The sequence below is a fragment of the Glycine max genome, chromosome 10 (assembly GCF_000004515.6).
Source record: "Glycine max cultivar Williams 82 chromosome 10, Glycine_max_v4.0, whole genome shotgun sequence".
Taxonomy (NCBI): Eukaryota; Viridiplantae; Streptophyta; class Magnoliopsida; order Fabales; family Fabaceae; genus Glycine; species Glycine max.
Window position 1 is genome coordinate 4,663,606 of NC_038246.2, and position 22,471 is coordinate 4,686,076.

The window sequence follows — 22,471 nt, forward strand, 5'->3', positions numbered from 1 at the left end:
TTGGTGAATAAATGAGAGGAGAAAAGGTGTGGCTTAAAAAAGGTTGTACTAGCCGTTGCGGAAATCACCAAACCCTATTTGCGTAAATTGTTCAAATAATTTGAACGTTGCAACAAAAGATCACAACGCAACCGCTAATAGCCACAAATACAAGACGCCCGGTCCCCCAAACGGGTTGTGTAACCCTACTTTGCTTTCCTTTCGGCCAGCATTCAATCTTTTTTATGACACAAATTTTGTATATATATTTTTTCAAGTGATTATAAATTTATTATATTGATTGATATGTGCCAAAAAAAATTATTATTAATCAAGGTGTGTCGGTTCGAAGGAAATGATTTTGAAAAATTCTAAATTTTAAAAATTTTAAATACTTTAATTCAAATTTTTTTATTTTCAAAATATTGTATTTGGATAAAAAATAAAAATTAACAGGATGGAAGGAAATGAATGAAAAGATAATAAAATATATGGTTGGTATGTTTCTAAAAAGAAGAATATTGGTGCGAAATAGAGAGTCGTTGGGGACCGAGACCCACACCCGATTGCTCCGCTAAGACGATGTTTCATGAATAAAGAGATCTTTGAGGAAAGAGTCATGAGTTTGAGAATAGAATTTCAAAAAACTTTCGGGTGAAATAGAGGATGAAGGTTATAAAGAAAATACATGAATATTTTGAAAAGATTTTCTATCAAGAAGAGAATTTCAATTTCTTACCCCTTAGAAGAAAATTAAAATTTCACATTTTTAGTTATTCTAGAAGGTTTTTGTTTCTATTATGAATGCTAATTAGTGTTCCAAGGATAGGTATTATGTATTAGTGCAAAAGACTTAGGTATTATGTATTAGTACAAAAGACTTCTGGATTACTTGTTTTGGAAATATATTTAAAAAAACGACCCACGATACTCATTACAGAAAGTATACAGATTATTTTAAGGAATATGTTTAAATGTGAGGTTTTCCATATTACAAGATGCCATGATTCTTAGCCTCACGATCACAATTAAGATGTTGTTGCCTTATTCAATCTCATAGAGAGTTCAGATACGAAATAAAAATGGTTGGTTGGGAAGAAGACCATGGAAGGGACTACTGTGGCAGAGCAACAACCAAAGAGCGCGATGGCAACGATATTGACGTCAATGTGGTTTGGGATGGTTGACGTTGTCTTCCACATGTCGCCATTGGAGAACGACTACATTAACTTTGGTACATGTCATCGTTGGTTCAAAGAGCACGACTGTTACTAAAAAGGGAGGTGCAGGAAGTAAAAACCTTTCTTCTTTTAGCTTGTCAAGTCTGGCCTTAAATTTTCTGAGTCCAATTTGTTTTTTTATGTTTTGAGTCCAATTTACCGTATGTTTTTTATTTTCTTTTAAAAATAACCATAGCTAAACTAATTATTATTATTATTTTTAAATAATAATAGTTATAAAAATGAATAATTTATTTAAAGCATATATTGGTCATATTTGCGAAGACTAAAAACGGATTAAACCCTAGAAAAAATATATATCATACCATGAAGGAATAATTTTAAGATATTTGTTTACCTTATGATGGGAAAGACTTCCTCCAATTCCAACAATGCTTACCAAATGATGACTCTTTCACCCCAAGTAACAACAACAAGCTATATCATAAATCATGAATGAAATAAGAAAGCTCTTACACTACTAGTGTTAGGACTTGAATCTGCTTAAGCATTCCACTTTTGTGTCAAATATAAACAATTAAAACGCCTTAATTCAAAGATAAAGCTTACTTAAATACCTAAATTTTAACTGCAGAGTGTGCAGTATACAGTTGTTACAAATTTATTATCACAAATTTCTTACTTAATACTTAAGTTTGATTCTATTATGCAATAATGTAATTCTAATTTTGTCTGTGTTTTGCATTTCTCCTCGCAACCGACAATGTTAATTTCTAAACTTTATGAATTGTTTTGAATCGTTTTAAAAGTTATAAAAGCATTTCGTATTCATTAAGAAAGATTCACTTTTGTAAGTTTTTACTTTCTCTTGAAAATTACAGCAACTCGTTAGCCATTTATGTATAATTTTCATACTGAATAAAAATACAGTTGCACAATAAATTTTAAAATAATTTTAAAAAAATACATAAATGGTAGCTTGTTTGCTGTTTAATATTATTTAACATTTTAATATCAACCATATTCGTATGGAAATATTCACTCAAAGATCTCCGATGTAAATATAAGAAGCAATAAAAACAGAGACGAGAATTATGTAGTTCCATTATATAGACCTACATCCACGGGCATAGTAACGAACAAATTTCACCATGACAAAAATTTGAGTACATGACAATGTTGTTCCTTCGAGATCGACATTTGGACACAACCTGATGAATGATCTTTCAATGTAAGCTGTTTTCGGAACTTATGTTTGGCCTACTAAATCCAAAAAAGCACAACAATATATACATTGTACATGAATACATTTCACACCTAAAAAATTGGTTAATCCAAACTTTGTCTTAACGACCCTTTTACCTATAAATTTAAACTGTATAATCTAATAAAATTAACTCTACTTGCAACTCAAATTATAATATTATTCCTCAAATCATTAGTGAATAAAAGGTTTTTAATAAATAGGAAGTCTTTTTTAACGGTTTGTTAGTTTTATTAAATTATTTTCATGTACAAAATTACCTAGAAATTACCTTTACATTCAAGTATAAGTTTAAATTTAATAACAACACAAAATTACAAGAAATGCTCAATTAGATTAAAGAACAATTCATTTTAACACATCACCAAAAAATTTCTAAAAAACCCACAAATAATATCTTACCAACATGACTTAAATTAGACATGACAACGGGGTGAGGACGGGTATTGCATCCCCAGTCCCCGACCCCCCAACACCCGTAGCGGTTCCCGATACCCAATAGGTTAAAATTTGTTACCCCATCCTCATACCCTCGGGTATCAGGTATCCTTGTCCTCGGTTTAAAAAAAATTGATTGTTACACATTTATTTTTAACTATTTGTATTTGCAGCGCATTTGTCTAAAAAAATTATCAATAAAATAATCTTAAATTATGTAATAATTATAAAAAAAATTAACAAGTAATTAATAAAATTTTAATAATTTCATCATCAGGACGGATACGAGAATGGGCATGAAACGGGTAGTGACATCCCTGTCCCTGATTAAAAAAGTTGGTTAATCCCTTAACCCGATCAACTCGAGTATTTCTCGTCAAAATCGGGACGAGTTTGGACGAATATCCACGGGTAAAGGTTTCATTGCCATGCCTTACTTAAATGAAGTTTCAGCATTATTGTCAATTACAAATTACATTATCAGCATTCTAATAAATGTATCCCAAAAATATAATTTTTACAATAATAATTACAAAAATTAATAACCCATCGACATGACTTGAATCTAAGTATCAGTAATTCAACATTGTTATCAATAATTTTAACATTATCAACATTATGATGAAATGTCGTAAACATTTCAATGTCAAACATTTTTAAGGAGTATCCATTACTTTAGTCCAAGATCCTTCAAATAAAAGCTATATTCCTAGAAAATATATGACAAACTCACATAGATGTAAATTCACATTAGTTCAAACTTCTACATGTCTTTATCCACATAATGAGGAATTTTACTAAAAAGACATTATCATAAAATATCAATTATTTTAGTACAAGATCCTTCAAATATATTCCTATAGAAAATATATGACAAACTCACATAGATGTCAATTCACATTTGGATCAAACTTCTACATGTCTTTATCCACATAATGAGAAATTTTACTAACAAGACACTATTAAGAAATATTCATTATTTTAGTACAAGGTCCTTCAAATAAAAGCTATATTCCTAGGAAATATATGAGACACTCACATAATCAATTCACATTTGGTTCAAACTTGCTTCTAAATTTTCACTGTTCCTCAATGTAAAAGAACATGTTAAATAACATGTAAAAGAACATATAATATATCTAGACAAATACATACACACACACACACACACACACACACACACACACACATACATACGTACATCCACTTAGCGTTTATGAAGGTTTCTTCTTGTGGGTAGTCTATCTTGAAGCAATCTCCATGCAAAAGCTAGAATTTTATTTTGTACTTTTATCTTCCACAGTTCGTCAAAAGCTGCATCCGCTGTCCCTTCTGATATACCCTTCCTCATCACATAATAAGCACTTTTGATTATGAAGTGGTCGCTAGGATCTGCCACCCATACCCACTCATCACGTCTTTGTGGCTGAATTAGCTTGCTTTCCACTTCATTAAGGAATGAGACAGCCTCGTCCATTTCATTATCAAATAGTGCTCTCCTCCAAGTAAATTCTCATTCCCCCCCTGAATCCTTGTGACTCCCCATCTGCTGGATATTTTGATTTTGCTGATTAGAAATAATGTACAGCCTAGGGTATTTTGCTAATAATGCTTTATCTCCTCCAACCCAGTTATCCTCCCAAAACTTAATTCTGTCACCACATCCAACCCTCCACTCTATGCTCTTCTGCAATGCCTCACCATGTCCTGAATGATGAAAGACCATCTTTAAATCCCTCCACCATATGGACTCGCTGTTGCTTCTGGGTGCCTCATTCAGACCCTTCCATCCGCCATATTTGAACTCCAATACCCTGGCCCACAGTTGCCCATGATGGTGAAATAAATCCCACTTCCATTTTGCGAGCAATGCAAGATTGAAAGTATTACATCTTTGATCCCCAACCCACCGCTTTCTTTTGGAAGGCAAATAGTGTCCCATTTGACCCAGGCTGTTTTGATCTGCAGCTCCTCCCTATAGAAATTTTCTCTGTAAACGTACCATCTTGTCCACCACCTTCTCTTAGGAACCCTGAAAAATGAAAAGAGATATATAGGAATGGATGTTAGTACTGACTGTATGAGTGTCGCTCTCCCCCCAAAAGAAAGGTGTCTTTGCTTCCATCTCGCTAATTTTCTCTCACACTTGTTGAGTACAGGATCCCATATTTGACACCTTCTTGGATTTGCTCCAATGGGTATGCCTAAGTAGATGAAAGGAATGGTCAACAAGCTACAATTGAGATACTTTGCTGCTTCACTTTTCCATTGTTCCGACATGCCAATTGCTCCAAAACTACTTTTTGTAAAGTTGATTTTGAGACCTGAGACAAGTTCAAAGGTCCTCAGTATTGCTTTGATTGCTTTTACATTCATCATGGATGCCTCCCCAATGAATATTGTATCATCCGCATACTGAAGGATGTTGATGTCCACTTTGTTTACTCCCACTTGGAATCCCCTACATAGGTTTTTCCCCATAGCCTCTCTTACTAGTCCATTTAGAGCTTCAGCCACAATATTATATAGGAAGGGCGCTAATGGGTCCTCCTGCCTTAGTCCTCTCTGTGGGATGAACTCATGCGAAGGGCATGAAATTCACCAATATTGAGATAGATGCGGATTTTATACATCCCTCAATCCATTGAATCCACTTGGTGCAAAAACCCATCCTTCTCAGTATGTAAAATAGGAAATCCCATGATACTGAGTCATATGTCTTCTCATAATCAACCTTAAATACAATGCAAGGCTTCTGACCTCTCTTAGCTTCTTCAACCACCTCATTGGCTATTATTGTGCTATGTAGCAAATGTCTTCCTTCTATGAAAGCAGATTGCCTTTCATCTATGATGAATGGCATGACCTTCTTCAATCTGTTGGCCAGTAGCTTGGCCACTATCTTGTAAATGCACCCTATCAATGATATAGGCCTGTAATCATTCAAAACTTGTGGCTCCGCCACCTTGGGAAGAAGGGCTATAAAAGATGCATTACCGCCCCTAGGGAATCTTCCATTGACATAAAATTCATCTAAAAATCGAAGGACATCCGATTTTATTAGATGCCAATTTGAAATTGAGACCGTCTGGACCTGGACTTTTCTCACTTCCGCATTCCCACACGGCACTTTTCACCTCATCTTCCTTGAACCGCTCCGTTAGTGTCATTTTGCTTATTGTCTATGGCCTGGAAAACTATACCATCCAACCATGGTCTGACTTGATCGTACTGCCTCTTTGACTTTGACCGGGTCTTCACTCCAAGATCCATCAATCATCACTCCTTTCAAACAGTTATTTCTATGGTTGGCATTCATCAGCAAATGGAAATACCTTGAATTGCAGTCTCCTTCTCTTATCCATCTAGATCTCGTCTTCTGCCTGAGTAGAGACTCATGTGATTGAGCCGCTATCCACAGATCTTCCTGAAGTTGTTTCCTTGTCAGCATTTCTTGAGGGGTTAAGTGTCTATCACTTGTGTCGGTCTCCAATTTGTTTAGCTCCTCCTCAATTTTCTTGAATTTCTTAAAGGTGTCACCGAACTGTTCTCTATTCCACTGCTTCAGCCTTTGTTTCAACCTTTTGATTTTTTCTTTAAGCACGTATCCTCCCCAACCACTTTTGTTGATTAGAACTCCACGACTCCTGAACAATTTTCTTGAATGAATTGTCCGAGAGCCAACAGTCCAGAATCCTAAACGGTTTAGGGCCCCAATCAACATAGTTGGATCTAAGCATAATTGGACAATGATCAGAGAAGTTTCTATCCAATGTATGTTGAGTGCTTCCTGGCCATTTTGCAAGCCATTCTGGAGAAACCAAGCATCTATCTAACTTACTCCTCGCTATACTGTTCGATCTGTACCATGACACTTCCTCGACCTCCATGTCTTCTATCCATCTGTTGAACTCATTGTTGTGGCTTTCCCCCATCCCTCTTTGGCAGACTCCCAATCATTCTGAAGATAATCTGATGCTATTGAAATCGCCCAAAATGCACCACAAACCCCCTTGGCTTTGGTTTTTCAGCTGTTTAACATTATCCCATAAAACTCTTTTGCTCAGGATGTCACATGGTGTGGATTTGTTGTGTCTCCTGATGCCACTTCCCTACCAGCATTATGAACCCAGGTCCGACAACCTTCGCTTCCAGCTTAAAAGTTCTTTCGCTCCAAATACATAAAAGTCCGCCTGCTGAATTTGAAGCAGGTTGTGCCTCCCAACTGACTTCAGAATCCCCCCACAAAGCTTGGCACACATAGCTTTGTCAATGACCTCCTTTTTTGTCTCCTATATACATATCATGTCAATATGTTGTGAGTTGACCAATCTTCTTATTTCTGGCCATTTCACCCCCCTCCCGAGCCCTCTGACATTGTATGTGATAATGTTCATTGTAAACCTTTCTTGCTTCCCAATCTCCGTGCCTCTTTTTTATCCCTCTCCTCCATTTCCATTAGTTTGTTCACAAAATTCTGTTGCGATGACCCGTCGGTGACTCCCAAAGCCTTTGCCACGGTCCATAAAGCTTCTGCTTCCTGCTTCTGATTATTGGCATTTTCTGTCTCCTCTTGGTCTTGCTGGGCTTGCCTAATATCTATTATTTGTCCTTGTGCAGATTCACATTTATCATGGAACTCATGTTGTTGGTTGGTTGGGCTTGGGTTGATAGACTTTGTATCCTTATTTATGATTGTATTTGAGTCATCTGTGCAGCCCAGCTGCAATTTCTGTTTGTGATACCTTTTTCGGGAGAAAACCTGGAGTTTACTTGCTTGTGGGTTGGAGAGCTGTTGTTTGATAGAATCAAGGGGGGTGTGGGCAGCAAAGCCCAAACCATTTTCCATTGTGCCTTCAAAGTCACGTGACTCCCTTGGATTTAAAATTTCTGTTCTGGTGACATCATCAGCCTTCTCCTTTTGTTTATTTCCTATTTCGCACCCTCTGTCCTCCCTTACGGACTGGATTATTTTCCCTATGCACTGCCTTTCACCAATTTTGTGAAAATTATCTTCACTTTCTGCCAGATCATCTCCTATGGCACGCTGGAGTCTCCGTAGTGCTCCCCTGTGAACAACTTCCTCTGACCTGTGAATGGGTAAAAGCCGTTGAACTTATTACCCACTGTGCAATGGTTTTCTCCTTCTACTTACTGTTTGCCCTTTGTCCCGCGGGTAAAGCCGCGTTCTCGGGAAGCAGTGTTCCGGACGGTGGTGTTGTTGCTTCGCACTCCAACGCGCCGTCTTTAGGAGAGGTTGCCGACATGCGCCCATCTTTTACCTTCGTGGTTGCCGAGATAGTTACCCCCGCCGGCGATGTCGCTTCAAATACCCCCGCCGGCGATGCCGCTTCGAATATTGCCTGCACACCACTATTTCCGAACGCCGCCGCATCAGATATTGCCTTCGCCTCGTTATTTCCAAGCGACGCCGTGAACCCTGAAACATCACTATATTCTGTTTCTATCTCTTCCGATGACCTGTCCTCGCTCCGGCGCCAGCAATGGCACCTTTCAGGATTGCTTCCACTATATGCACATTGTACACCTCCCCTTGGATGTGTACATTGACTATGTGATGTATGTATGGCTTCCACGGTGTCTTTAGGAGGACCCGAGCTCTGTCCATCCTGCGAACCAGCTCTACGTCGTCATCAACGTCTACCATGTCCCCGACGACAGCGACTATCTTACTAATTTGTTTACTGTCCCAGGCCATTAAAGGTATCCCCCAACAACTGACCCACGTGAGTCTATACCTGATGCGGAGCTTCAGACTCCATTTTTCTAGGGAATGAAAAGGTGTAGTGTGTAGTCCCTCCTTCTTTTTCTTCCTCCTCCATCTGCTTTGCTTTTTCGTCGGTGAGGCCTAACAGTAACACCATGTCATCCCCCATATACTTAGGGGATATTTCATCATCAATATCCCAATACATATCATCTTCGACTCTGTCAAATATGGCCAGGTTTTTTAGTCTCCCTACCCAAGCCCCGTTGAATCACTTGTTCCTTATATCCGATAGTTCGAGATGCACCGATGACCATGACCATTCATACCTGCGTTTTTCACTACCTGCTTCTCTCATTGGACCTGCTCCTTTGTTTTTTAGCTCCTGCCGTTCTTGTTCCTGTTCTTCGGTGGCCTAGGGTCTAAATGCCTTTGCCTAGTTGCCTCCTCTCCCTTTGGTGCTGCATATTCCATTCTTTTTGCCTCTGGATTTGTCTTCTGAGAACTGTTTCTCCCAAATTTTGGGGTGTTGACATACATCTTGAGGCCACCGAAGACAATGTTATCTAGCTCCTGCCGTTCTTGTTCCTGTTCTTCGGTGGCCTAGGGTCTAAATGCCTTTGCCTAGTTGCCTCCTCTCCCTTTGGTGCTGCATATTCCATTCTTTTTGCCTCTGGATTTGTCTTCTGAGAACTGTTTCTCCCAAATTTTGGGGTGTTGACATACATCTTGAGGCCACCGAAGACAATGTTATCTAGCTCCTGCCGTTCTTGTTCCTGTTCTTGGAGATGATGACCTCCCTTACATCACCGAACTTTTTGAAATGATGCCATAAGTCTTTCTCAGTCGCGTCCTCCGGGAAGCGAGTAAAGTAAAATGATGCGATGTCTTTCCGCCCTCTCCAAGTAGCTCGATTGTCGCTCGATTGTTGACCAATCCTATTTTCGGCATGAATCCGATAGGGATCCTCCCTCAAGCTCTTTCTGTCACTCACTATTTTCTCTCTCCTGGACCTCACTCTCTCCCACCCAATCTCTCTCTCTCTCTCTACTCATTCTCTCCTTATCAAATCCAGAAAATGAAAAATATAAACAAAGTCATACAAGACATTTAGGTTTATTTGCAGCCAGATCTAGTTCACGTTTGCCAAAAAGGCATAATATTTTATTAATTCAATCTTCAATCAGCAACACCATGGAAATAAAACATCTGGAATCCAGAAAGGCATAACAATTTATTGATTCAATCTGCAATCAGCAACACCGCAGAAATAAAACTCATCGGGAATCTAGCATGCGGCAAATGAATAAATACAAGTAGATGATTAAATCAAGTGGTTACCAGCAATAAGATAGCCACTGCTTCAAGCCTTCAACAGCCAACCCCCACCATGTGACCCAAACACAAAAAAAGGAGAAGTAATTTGAGATATGAAGCAAAAGACAAATTCCAAGAATTCTAAATCCAGGGTAGTGATCACCAAATCATGTAATAAGATAGCCACTGCTTTCACAACACCACATTACCACTACTTGACTTCCCTGTGAGACCAAAAGCAGAAATCATAGAGTAAGTCAAGAAACACCCATAGTAGACCCAAGAAAATTGTGAAGACAAATTTGAGTTTGATCTGGGGTAGACATCACCAAATCATGCGGAGACTGGATGCTATGCAGAATGCAAAACAAAACTACTCTATAATGCAAGAAAAAAAGGTTTAAAACTCAATCCATATGCCTCAGGATCAAATTCAGAAACTAACATTACTGAAGATCCCATTGAAGAAAAATCAAATTCATCTAGACTTATTAGCCATTCTAATTTGCTGCACGGATGGCAAATTGATACACACCGAAATCTCATGAACATAATAAATCAGCACATGCTTCAAATGAATGAACTTGAGCAGAAAAAAGCCAATATCCACGATCAACAGAAGATAACATTTAAATGATATTTACATAATTGAATAGAAATAGAAAATCATAAAATTAAGAAAAACAAGCTTGGAAATTGGAAAAGCAAAACCATACAAATACTGATGGATCCTAAAATAAGAACAGCAAAAGCCAAAAATCATGAAATTCAAATCATCAACTCAAATAGAAATGAGACCTCCAAACATAGGAACTAATTAATGAAATGCTAAAAATTCATTATTGTTCTTCTCTATAAATGAGACATCAAGTGCCTGAATGCAATATAAAAAATAACTGGAAATGCTGAATTGAAGGTAAGCTGAATTTATATGTATATATATATATATATATATATAGCAATTTTTTCAAAGTAGATTCAAAATTTTTTAAAAAAAAATTAAACAATAATTCAACAAAGAAGAAAGGTATCACGATATAAAACAAAACTTATATTAATATGACCCATTTAAAAGATAACCATTACAATACTCTTAGGAATACATGGCAACTAACTTTCTATATGCCTTTGGATTTCAACTTAACAAGAACATAAGCAAACAATCAGTATGAAGAATAAAGAAAATCCAAGGGAGAGAAAAATTGGGGACTCAATATTTGGTGACTTCAGTCCTGATAGAAAAACACAGAAAATCCAACGTTCCAAATGACATAAAAATCTAATCCACATAGCAATGACAAATGAAAGTGATACCAAACCCAGCACAATTGATTGTACACTTGTCAAAAGTTAACACTTTTCTTTAAGTCCAAAAATGAAAAGATAAACCAAAGACTTCACAGTGAGTAAGCCAAAAATCTCCACCACAACTGCTACCACATCCTACCAACTTCCATCGTCGTTCTTCCCTGCAAGGCCCCAAGTGGAGGTCACGGAGAATAAAATCGAAAAACTAATGGCTTATAATGATAAACAAAGAACGACAGAAACGAAAAGAAAATCCTAGAATTCAAAACAGTGAGAGATATCACCAAATTACGCATGAGGCTCGATGAGTAGAAAAACACTACACAAAGCAATGCAGAAAACAGGCTAACAATTCAATTCAATGTATTGCGATCAAATCCAAAGAAAAAAATAATGCAGAAAGAAGAAATCATCAAAGAAATCAATTCATCAAGAGCTGTTATCTGTTCTAAATTCTTCAATCGGCAACAAATATCTCATATCAAGACTCAGCATGCTGCATATGAATAAACAAAAGTGAGAAAGTCAAAGAGTTCTCCAAACCCAAATATGAAACAAACAAATTTCTCTGTAAATTCTCCAATGCCTTGAAAACTCTTACTATTATTTTTTTTTGGGTGAAATTGTTGAATACTAATTCCTGTTAGAATCACACACAACGACTCTGACACTACCAGGTTACCGTACAGCATCAAAACACAGAAGAAAATAAAGAATGTGAGGGTAGTAAAACCCTTTCTCACAGGAAGTCCATCAATAATCTCCAACCACTGCCTTCCACAGCCAGCAAACATCCATTTGCTTATCTTCCCTTTAACCCCCCCACGGGGAAGTCACACAGAATATAAAAAACGCTCATGATAAACATCAAAAGAAACGAAAAGAAAATATAAGAATTCAAAAACCAAGAGAGACACGCCAAACCATGCATGAGCCTCAATGCAACACAAAACCATTTCAAACATTACATTGCAGAAAGCAAAGGTATTCATTGCTTATGTTTCGCAATCATGTCCAGATGAAAAATAATACAGAGAAATTAATTTATCTATAGCTGTTGGCCATTCTAATTCGCTGTATCAAGAATCACAGAATACTCTTATGATTTAATCTTCAATCGAAAACAGAAATACCATACGAAGACAAACTCAAAACAAAGTCAGATGAGGAGCAGGCTTCCCTGAAAGTTGCTTTGGCTGACTTGCCCGTTCCGCTTCTCAAGCCGTTCAACACTTGGGATATATCTTTCGCATAAAAAATTATCTAGAAAACAGCGGAAGAGCCACAGAGTTCTCCAAACCCCCCATATGCAACAAACAAATGCTCCACAAAAACTTCAGTGCCTCAAATACTATTATGTTCCTGTTAGAAAAATAAACAATAACTCTCCACCACTGCTTCCCCAGCCGACTAAACATCCATTGACTATTATGTTCCTGTTAGAAAAATAAACAATAACTCTCCACCACTGCTTCCCCAGCCGACTAAACATCCATTGACTATCTTCCCTGTAAGGCCCAAGTGGAAGTCACAGAATAAAATTGAAAAAACTATAAACACTAAAAAAAGTGAAGGATAGAAACAAAAAAGTTCAAGAATGAAAAAATCCAGACAACACCATATCATTTGCACGAGGCTCGATGAAATGCAGGACGCCACACAAAACAATTCCAAATACTACACCGCAAAGGAAATAGGATCGCAATTCAATCCATATATTCTGATGAGAACAAGTCCATAGAAATACAATAATACAAATGAAACTCATAAAATAAATTAGTATCCAGAGCTGTTAGCCATTCTACTTTACTGTATCAAGAATCGCACAATATCTTTCATTATTTAATCTTCAATCCAAAAGAGAAATCTCATGACTCCCTGCTGCAAACAAATAAGCGCAAGTAGTTCAACACCTAGATATATCTAATCTTCCATATAAAAGTTATCAAGAAAACTATGAAAGAAGAGTTGCGTAGTTCTTCAAACCCAAATGCAGATTCTCGAAACAAAAGTGAAAACCCATCCCTTATTGCTCCTGTTGAGAAGATAAATCATAAACAACATTTCTTATCTTCCCTAGGGACTCAACAATCATGAAGCACTATTGTAAAATGCCCATAATTGAACACAGGTGGATCAACACAAAATCGCACTGAAATAAATAAAGTTCTCGGTAACCAATGAAAAGTTTATAAATCAAATACGAGATTCATAATCCAGAGTAGAGATCACCAAATCACGTAATAAGACAGCCACTGTTTCCACAACACACCACACATTCACCGATCTTCTGTGAGAGATCAAAGCAAAAATCATGGAGATGTAAATCAAGGAAAGCTCATACTAGGCCAATGAAAAGTAGAAACTATAGGCAAAATCTGAGAAATCAGAATCCAGGGAGTAGAGATCACCAAATCATGTAATAAGACAGCCACTGTTTCCACAATACACCACACATTCACCGATCTTCTGTGAGAGATCAACGCAAAAATCATGGAGAAGTAAATCAAGGAAAGCTCATACTAGGCCAATTGAAAAGTAGAAACTATAGGCAAAATCTGAGAAATCAGAATCCAGGGAGTAGAGATCACCAAGGCTGTTGAGAAATCAGAATCCAGGGAGTAGAGATCACCAAGGTTGTTACCCAAAACTACTAAAAATACTACACAAGAGAGGTAGGTTAACGACTCAATCAATATACCCCATGATCAAATTCAGAACCTAACAACAGAGATCCCATCGAAGAAAAAGTAAATTTACCAATACTTGTTATCCATTCTACTGTGTAAAGAATGAATGCAAAATTGATATACTACAGCATACTGCAATATGAACACCATTTTCAACAGAAAAGATCTCCAGGTGAAGAATAATATTAATATGATTGAGGAGAAAGACAAATATCAGTTTCTTCAGATTATCAGTCATTATTCGAAAAGGAAACTTTAAGAAAAGCGCATGAATAAAATTGAGAAAAGAAAAGGTTTAATATTGGAAAAGCAAAATTAGGGGAATAAATCCTAGAACTAAAATAGCAAAACCAAGAACCATGGAATTGAAGAAGGCTTTACTTTAAACATTTTCAAGGAAACATATGAAGCAATCTTTTCAGGATAGAATCAAATTTCAAAAAAGCAATAATTCTATGAAGAAGAATAAAATGCATATGTATGTGTACACACACACACACACAAACTCTTAGAAATTACATGGCAAGTCCTGCAAGAGATGCCTTTGGATTTTGATACAAAATATAGAAAATAGGACAAGAGATGTTTTTATTTTAACCTTACTCCATTTCCAAAAAAGGAAATCTTCAGCAGTAACATGAAAGATCTGTTTTTGACTGTAAATCATAAAAGCACTTGAACATGGATTCAAAAAAAAATGTTAAATTAACAAAATTACAAGAGATCCACATCGAAGAAGAAAATAATCAGTACAAAGAAAGTGAAGTAAGGAAAATATTTGGGTCCAGATTAATAATACAGAAGTACCATTTGTGGGGGAGCCGGGGTCTCAAAAGGTGATTTTAGCCCTGATATAGAAAAAGAAAGGAAATTCAAAAATTCCCTATAAAAAATCTAAAGGGAAGTTAGGAAATGGAAGTGATACCAAAAACCCAGCAACATTTCATCGATTAATCTGTACAATTTAAATTGTCATCATAAAGGAGTCTAGTCTAAAAATGAAAAGATAAAACCAAGAATTCTAACTCCAGGTGATCACTTAAATTAAGCAAGAACTTCAGTGTTTTGTGGGAAGAACCAACACAACATCGTTCCAAACACAAACTGCACAAAAACAAGTTCAAAATTCAATGTGTGCTGCAGTCGATGCAGAAAGAAATTAAATCAGTCCTCTGCTCTTTCTGATTATCATTTGGTAAAATCTAGATAGCTATTAAGATCCTGTCTTCAATTTTGCCACTCCTAAGAAAATAAAAAATTAATTCAGATAATCTCAACTAAGAAAAACTAGATAAAAGAAACTAATCATATAACCCTGAGCTCTTGCTTATATAAGATCCTGCAGATTTCAGCGGAAAAAATCACTCCTATAGAAAATGGGAGGTCTCGTGCCACTGTGACGAACAGGATATTCAATTAGAAGATGAGACTACTAAAGACATTATCAAGAAAACAGCAAAATGAGCAGTAGAGTTTCTCCAAACCAATCAAAGAGTCAACCACCCAATCACACAGTCCCAAATTCTTCCTGTGACATTGTAGCAATCCCCAAATGCATAATACTTTGATTGTTCCTGTTACAAACCCACACAAAAACTCCCACACTAACAGGGGTTATTATACTTACACCGACAAACAACTACATCAAATTCCAAAATAAACTGGATAGGCATGGCCAGTCCAAAACAAACAAACAATAAAATGATGAATGCCAGGGTAATAAAACCTAAGGCTTCACACAGAAATCTTCCGCCACACAGCTTTTCCACAGCCTCCCCCTGCCGGTCACATCCGTTGCTTATCTTCCCTGTAAGACCCAAGCCTCACAGGAAATTAAACCTAGCATACTAAGTGAAACATTGAAACAAAGAGACAAATCCACGAATATTCAACTAGTAGACACCACCAAACCACTGACGACGCTTCACACTACGCAGAACATTACACGAAACTATTCCGAACACTACACTGCAGTAAACAGGTTTACAATTCAATCCGTGTGTTTCGTGATCAAGTCCAGGGAAATTGAACAATAGAGGAAAATCAAAGAAGAAATTAGGTTTATCGAGAACGGTTATCCGTTTAAATCCAATGTATCAGGCATGATATCTTTTTTATATTTTAATCTTCAATGTGACACAGTAATCTTAAGGTGCTGCAAACCGATGAAACTAAAACAGTTCAAACTCCATCAACTATTAGATAGATGATTATCCATGACGAAATGAAGAATGATGCTCTATAATTCAAATAATTGACGTAAAAAGTCACTAGACTATCAATTTCTTAAGATCTTCAATTCCAATAAAAGTGTATCAATCGGAAAAACACAAACTCGATTAAGATGGGAACAAGCAAGAAGCATAACAATCCACTTAATGGAAAAAGAAAAATAGAACCGAGAGAAATAATTTCCAAAGATGAAAGAACACATTGACCCATAATTGCAGAGATAAATAAAGCTCTCAGTAACCATTGAAAAGCAAAAATCAAATCCAAGATTCAGAATCCGTAGAGATCACCAAATCAGGTAATAAGACAGCCACTGCTTCCACAACCCACACCACACATTCACTGATCTTCCCAGAGAGATCAAAGAAAAAATAATGGAGAAGTAAATCAAGAAAAGCTCATACCAAAATTACAAACGAAAGGCAGAATCTGAGAAATCAGAATCCAGGGAGTAGAGACCACCAAATCAAGCATGAGGCTGTAAACGCAAAACCATTCAAAACACTACACCAGGAAAAAAGAGGTTAACAACTCAATCCATATGCCCCCATGATCAAATTCAGACAGAACCTAGAAACAAAACAAAGGTATTCCATCGAAGAAAAATTACATTATCTATACTTGTTAGCAGTTCTAATCTTCTGTATGAAGAATGAATGCAAAATTGATACTCCAGCATACTGCAATATGAACATCACCATTATCAAGAAAACAGTAAAAGGAGCAGTAGAATTTCTCCAAACCAATCAAAGAGTCAACCATACCTTCGCATAGCGAAGAGCCTCTGAGCAATGGGGTACGAAGTTTTTTTAATCAAAGAGTCAACCACCCAATCACACTGTCCCAAATTCTTCCTGTGACATTGTAACAATCCCCAAATGCATAATACTTTGATTGTTCCTGTTACAAACCCACACAAGAACTCCCACACTAACAGAGGGGTTATTATACTTACACCGACAAACAACTAGATCAAATTCCAAAATAAACTGGATAGGCATAGCCAGTCCAAAACAAACAAACAATAAAATGATGAATGCAAGGGTAATAAAACCTAAGGCTTCACACAGAAATCTTCCGCCACACAGCTTTTCCACAGCCTCCCATGCCAGTCACATCCGTTGCTTATCTTCCCTGTAAGACCCAAGCGCAAGTCACAGCAAATTAAACCTAGAAAACTAAGTGAAACATTGAAACAAAGAGACAAATCCAAGAATATTCAACAAGTCGACACCACCAAACCATTGACGAGGTGGCTTCACACTACGCAGAACATTACACGAAACTATTCCGAACACTACGCTGCAGAAAACAGGTTCACAATTCAATCCGTGTGTTTCGTGATCAAGTCCAGGGAAATTAAATAGAGGAAAATCAAAGAAGAAATTAGGTTAATCGAGAACAGTTAGCCGTTTAAATCCACCGTATCAGGCATGATATCTTTTTTATATTTTAATCTTCAATCTGACACAGTAATCTTAACGTGCTGCAAACCGATGAAACACAAACAGTTCAACTCCATCAACTATTAGATAGATGATTATCCATGACAAAATGAAGAATGATGCTCTATAATTCAAATAATTGACTTAAAAAGTCACTAGACTATCAATTTCTTAAGATCTTCAATTCCAATAAAAGTGCATCAATCGGAAAAACACAAACTCGATTAAGATGGGAACAAGCAAGAAGCATAACAATCCACTTAATAGAAAATGAAAAATAGAACCAAGAGAAATAATTTCCAAAGATGAAAGAACACATTGACCCATAATTGCAGAGATAAATACAGCTCTCAGTAACCATTGGAAAAGCAAAAATCAAATCCAAGATTCAGAATCCGGAGTAGAGATCACCAAATCATGTAATAAGACAGCCGTTCACTGATCTTCCCAGAGAGAGATCTAAGAAAAAATAATGGAGAAGTAAATCTAGAAAAGCTCATACCAAAAGTAGAAACGAAAGGCAGAATCTGATAAATCAGAATCCAGGGAGTAGAGACCACCAAATCAAGAATGAGGCTGTAAACGCAAAACCATTCAAAACACTACACCAGGAAAAAAGAGGTTAACAACTCAATCCATATGCCCCCATGTTCAAATTCAGACAGAACCTAGAAAAAAAACAAAGGGATTCCATCGAAGAAAAATGATGAATGCAAGGGTCATAAAACCTAAGGCTTCACACAGAAATCTTCCGCCACACAGCTTTTCCACAGCGTCCCATCCGGTCAGATACATTTCTTATCTTCCCTGTAAGACCCAAGCTCAAGTCACAGAAAATTAAACCTAGAAAACTAATTGAAACATTGAAACAAAGAGACAAATCCAAGAATATTCAACTAGTAGACACCACCAAACCATTGACGAGGCAGTTTCACACTACGCAGAACATTACACGAAACTATTCAGAACACTACACTGCAGAAAACAGGTTCACAATTCAATCCGTGTGTTTCGTGATCAAGTCCAGGGAAATTGAACAATAGAAGAAAATCAAAGAAGAAATTTGGTTTATCGAGAACAGTTAGCCGTTTAAATCCACCGTATCAGGCATGATTTCTTTTTATATTTTAATCTTCAATCTTACACAGTAATCTTAACGTGCTGCAAACCAATGAAACACAAACAGTTCAACTTCATCAACTATTAGATAGATGATTATCCATGACGAAATGAAGAATGATGCTCTATAATTCAAATAATTGACGTAAAAAGTCACTAGACTTGTCAATTTCTTAAGATCTTCAATTCCAATAAAAGTGTATCAATCGGAAAAACACAAACTCGATTAAGATGGGAACAAGCAAGAAGCATAACAATCCACTTAATGGAAAAAGAAAAATAGAACCGAGAGAAATAATTTCCAAAGATGAAAGAACACATTGACCCATAATTGCAGAGATAAATAAAGCTCTCAGTAACCATTGGAAAAGCAAAAATCAAATCCAAGATTCAGAATCCGGAGTTGAGATCACCAAATCATGTAAATAAGACAGCCACTGCTTCCACAACCCACACCACACATTCACTGATCTTCCCAGAGAGAGATCTAAGAAAAAATAATGGAGAAGTAAATCTAGAAAAGCTCATACCAAAAGTAGAAACGAAAGGCAGAATCTGATAAATCAGAATCCAGGGAGTAGAGACCACCAAATCAAGCATGAGGCTGTAAACGCAAAACCATTCAAAACACTACACCAGGAAAAAAGAGGTTAACAACTCAATCCATATGCCCCCATGATCAAATTCAGACAGAACCTAGAAACAAAACAAAGGGATTCCATCGAAGAAAAATGATGAATGCAAGGGTCATAAAACCTAAGGCTTCACACAGAAATCTTCCGCCACACAGCTTTTCCACAGCCTCCCTGCCGGTCACATCCGTTGCTTATCTTCCCTGTAAGACCCAAGCGCAAGTCACAGCAAATTAAACCTAGAAAACTAAGTGAAACATTGAAACAAAGAGACAAATCCAAGAATGTTCAACTAGTAGACACCACCAAACCATTGACGAGGCGGCTTCACACTATGCAGAACATTACACGAAACTATTCCGAACACTACGCTGCAGAAAACAGGTTCACAATTCAATCCGTGTGTTTCGTGATCAAGTCCAGGGAAATTAAATAGAGGAAAATCAAAGAAGAAATTAGGTTAATCGAGAACAGTTAGCCGTTTAAATCCACCGTATCAGGCATGATATCTTTTTTATATTTTAATCTTCATTCTGACACAGTAATCTTAACATGCTGCAAACCGATGAAACACAAACAGTTCAACTCCATCAACTATTAGATAAATGATTATCCATGACAAAATGAAGAAAAATGCTCTATAATTCAAATAATTGATGTAAAAAGTCACTAGACTATCAATTTCTTAAGATCTTCAATTCCAATAAAAGTGTATCAATCGGAAAAACACAAACTCGATTAAGATGGGAACAAGCAAGAAGCATTACAATCCACTTAATGGAAAAAGAAAAATAGAACCCAGAGAAATAATTTCCAAAGATGAAAGAACACATTGACCCATAATTGCAGAGATAAATAAAGCTCGCAGTAACCATTGAAAAGCAAAAATCAAATCCAAGATTCAGAATCCGGAGTAGAGATCACCAAATCATGTAATAAGACAGCCACAACCCACACCACACATTCACTGATCTTCCCAGAGAGATCAGAGCAAAAATCATGGAGAAGTAAATCAAGAAAAGCTCGTACCAGGCCAATGAAAAGTAGAAACGAACGGCAAAATCTGATAAATCAGAATACAGGGAGAAGGGATCACCAAATCAAGCATGAGGCTGGAAACGCAAAACTACTCTGTGTTCCCATTATTGGCAGCCATATTGTGTTGATTGAATGAATAGCAATAGAGTTGCAGAAAGAAAGAAGGAGAAGAAGGAAAACAGTGATCTGAATCTGAATCTTCCTTCTTGCAAAGAGGGGTTGTGTTGGTGAATAAATGAGAGGAGAAAAGGTGTGGCTTAAAAAAGGTTGTACTAGCCGTTGCGGAAATCACCAAACCCTATTTGCGTAAATTGTTCAAATAATTTGAACGTTGCAACAAAAGATCACAACGCAACCGCTAATAGCCAAGAATACAAGAGGCCCCGTCCCCCAAACGGGTTGTGTAACCCTACTTTGCTTTCCTTTCGGCCAGCTTTCAATCTTTTTTATGACACAAATTTTGTATATATATATTTTCAAGTGATTATAAATTTATTATATTGATTGATATGTGCAAAAAAAATTATTATTAATCAAGGTGTGTCGGTTCGAAGGAAATGATTTTGAAAAATTTTAAATTTTAAAAATTTTAAATACTTTAATTCAAATTTTTTTATTTTCAAAATATTGTATTTGGATAAAAAAATAAAAATTAACGAGATGGAAGGAAATGAATGAAAAGATAATAAAATATATGGTTGGTATGTTTCTAAAAAGAAGAATATTGATGCGAAATAGAGAGTCGTTGGGGACCGAGACCCACCCCCGATTGCTCCGCTAAGACGATGTTTCATGAATAAAGAGATCTTTGAGGAAAGAGTCATGAGTTTGAGAATAGAATTTCAAAAAACTTTCGGGTGGAATAGAGGATGAAGGTTATAAAGAAAATACATGAATATTTTGAAAAGATTTTTTATCAAGAAGAGAATTTTAATTTCTTACCCCTTAGAAGAAAATTAAAATTTCACATTTTTAGTTATTCTAGAAGGTTTTTGTTTCTATTATGAATGCTAATTAGTGTTCCAAGGATAGGTATTATGTATTAGTGCAAAAGACTTAGGTATTATGTATTAGTACAAAAGACTTCTGGATTACTTGTTTTGGAAATATATTTAAAAAAATGACCCACGATACTCATTACAGAAAGTATACAGATTATTTTAAGGAATATGTTTAAATGTGAGGTTTTCCATATTACAAGATGCCATGATTCTTAGCCTCACGATCACAATTAAGATGTTGTTGCCTTATTCAATCTCATAGAGAGTTCAGATACGAAATAAAAATGGTTGGTTGGGAAGAAGACCATGGAAGGGACTACTGTGGCAGAGCAACAACCAAAGAGCGTGATGGCAACGATATTGACGTCAATGTGGTTTGGGATGGTTGACGTTGTCTTCCACATGTCGCCATTGGAGAACGACCACATTAACTTTGGTACATGTCATCGTTGGTTCAAAGAGCACGATTGTTACTAAAAAGGGAGGTGCAAGAAGTAAAAACCTTTCTTCTTTTAGCTTGTCAAGTTTGGCCTTAAATTTTTTGAGTCCAATTGGTTTTTTTATGTTTTGAGTCCAATTTACCGTATGTTTTTTATTTTCTTTTAAAAATAACCATAGCTAAACTAATTATTATTATTATTTTTAAATAATAATAGTTATAAAAATGAATAATTTATTTAAAGCATATATTGGTCATATTTGCGAAGACTAAAAACGGATTAAACCCTAGAAAAAATATATATCATACCATGAAGGAATAATTTTAAGATATTTGTTTACCTTATGATGGGAAAGACTTCCTCCAATTCCAACAATGCTTACCAAATGATGACTCTTTCACCCCAAGTAACAACAACAAGCTATATCATAAATCATGAATGAAATAAGAAAGCTCTTACACTACTAGTGCTAGGACTTGAATCTGCTTAAGCATTCCACTTTTGTGTCAAATATAAACAATTAAAACGCCTTAATTCAAAGATAAAGCTTACTTAGATACCTAAATTTTAACTGCAGAGTGTGTAGTATACAGTTGTTACAAATTTATTATCACAAATTTCTTACTTAATACTTAAGTTTGATTCTATTATGCAATAAT

The 22,471-nt window shown here is 36.3% G+C and overlaps 1 long non-coding RNA gene across 45 annotated transcripts in view; it reads right to left on the reverse strand.

Annotated features, from left to right (window-relative positions):
• LOC102662929 (uncharacterized) overlaps positions 1–20,793 on the reverse strand; it is a 39,360-nt gene extending 18,567 nt beyond the window's left edge. For 32 of the 45 annotated variants that reach the window (XR_005886947.1, XR_005886944.1, XR_005886945.1 and 29 more), the window contains exons 1-4: positions 18,085–19,219; positions 16,902–17,271; positions 16,748–16,817; positions 16,542–16,641 (exon numbers count right to left, since the gene is read on the reverse strand). This is a non-coding gene — a long non-coding RNA (uncharacterized lncRNA). The other 13 variants (XR_005886941.1, XR_005886934.1, XR_005886937.1 and 10 more) reach the window with 13 other exon arrangements.
• Between the last annotated feature and the right edge of the window lie 1,678 nt (positions 20,794–22,471).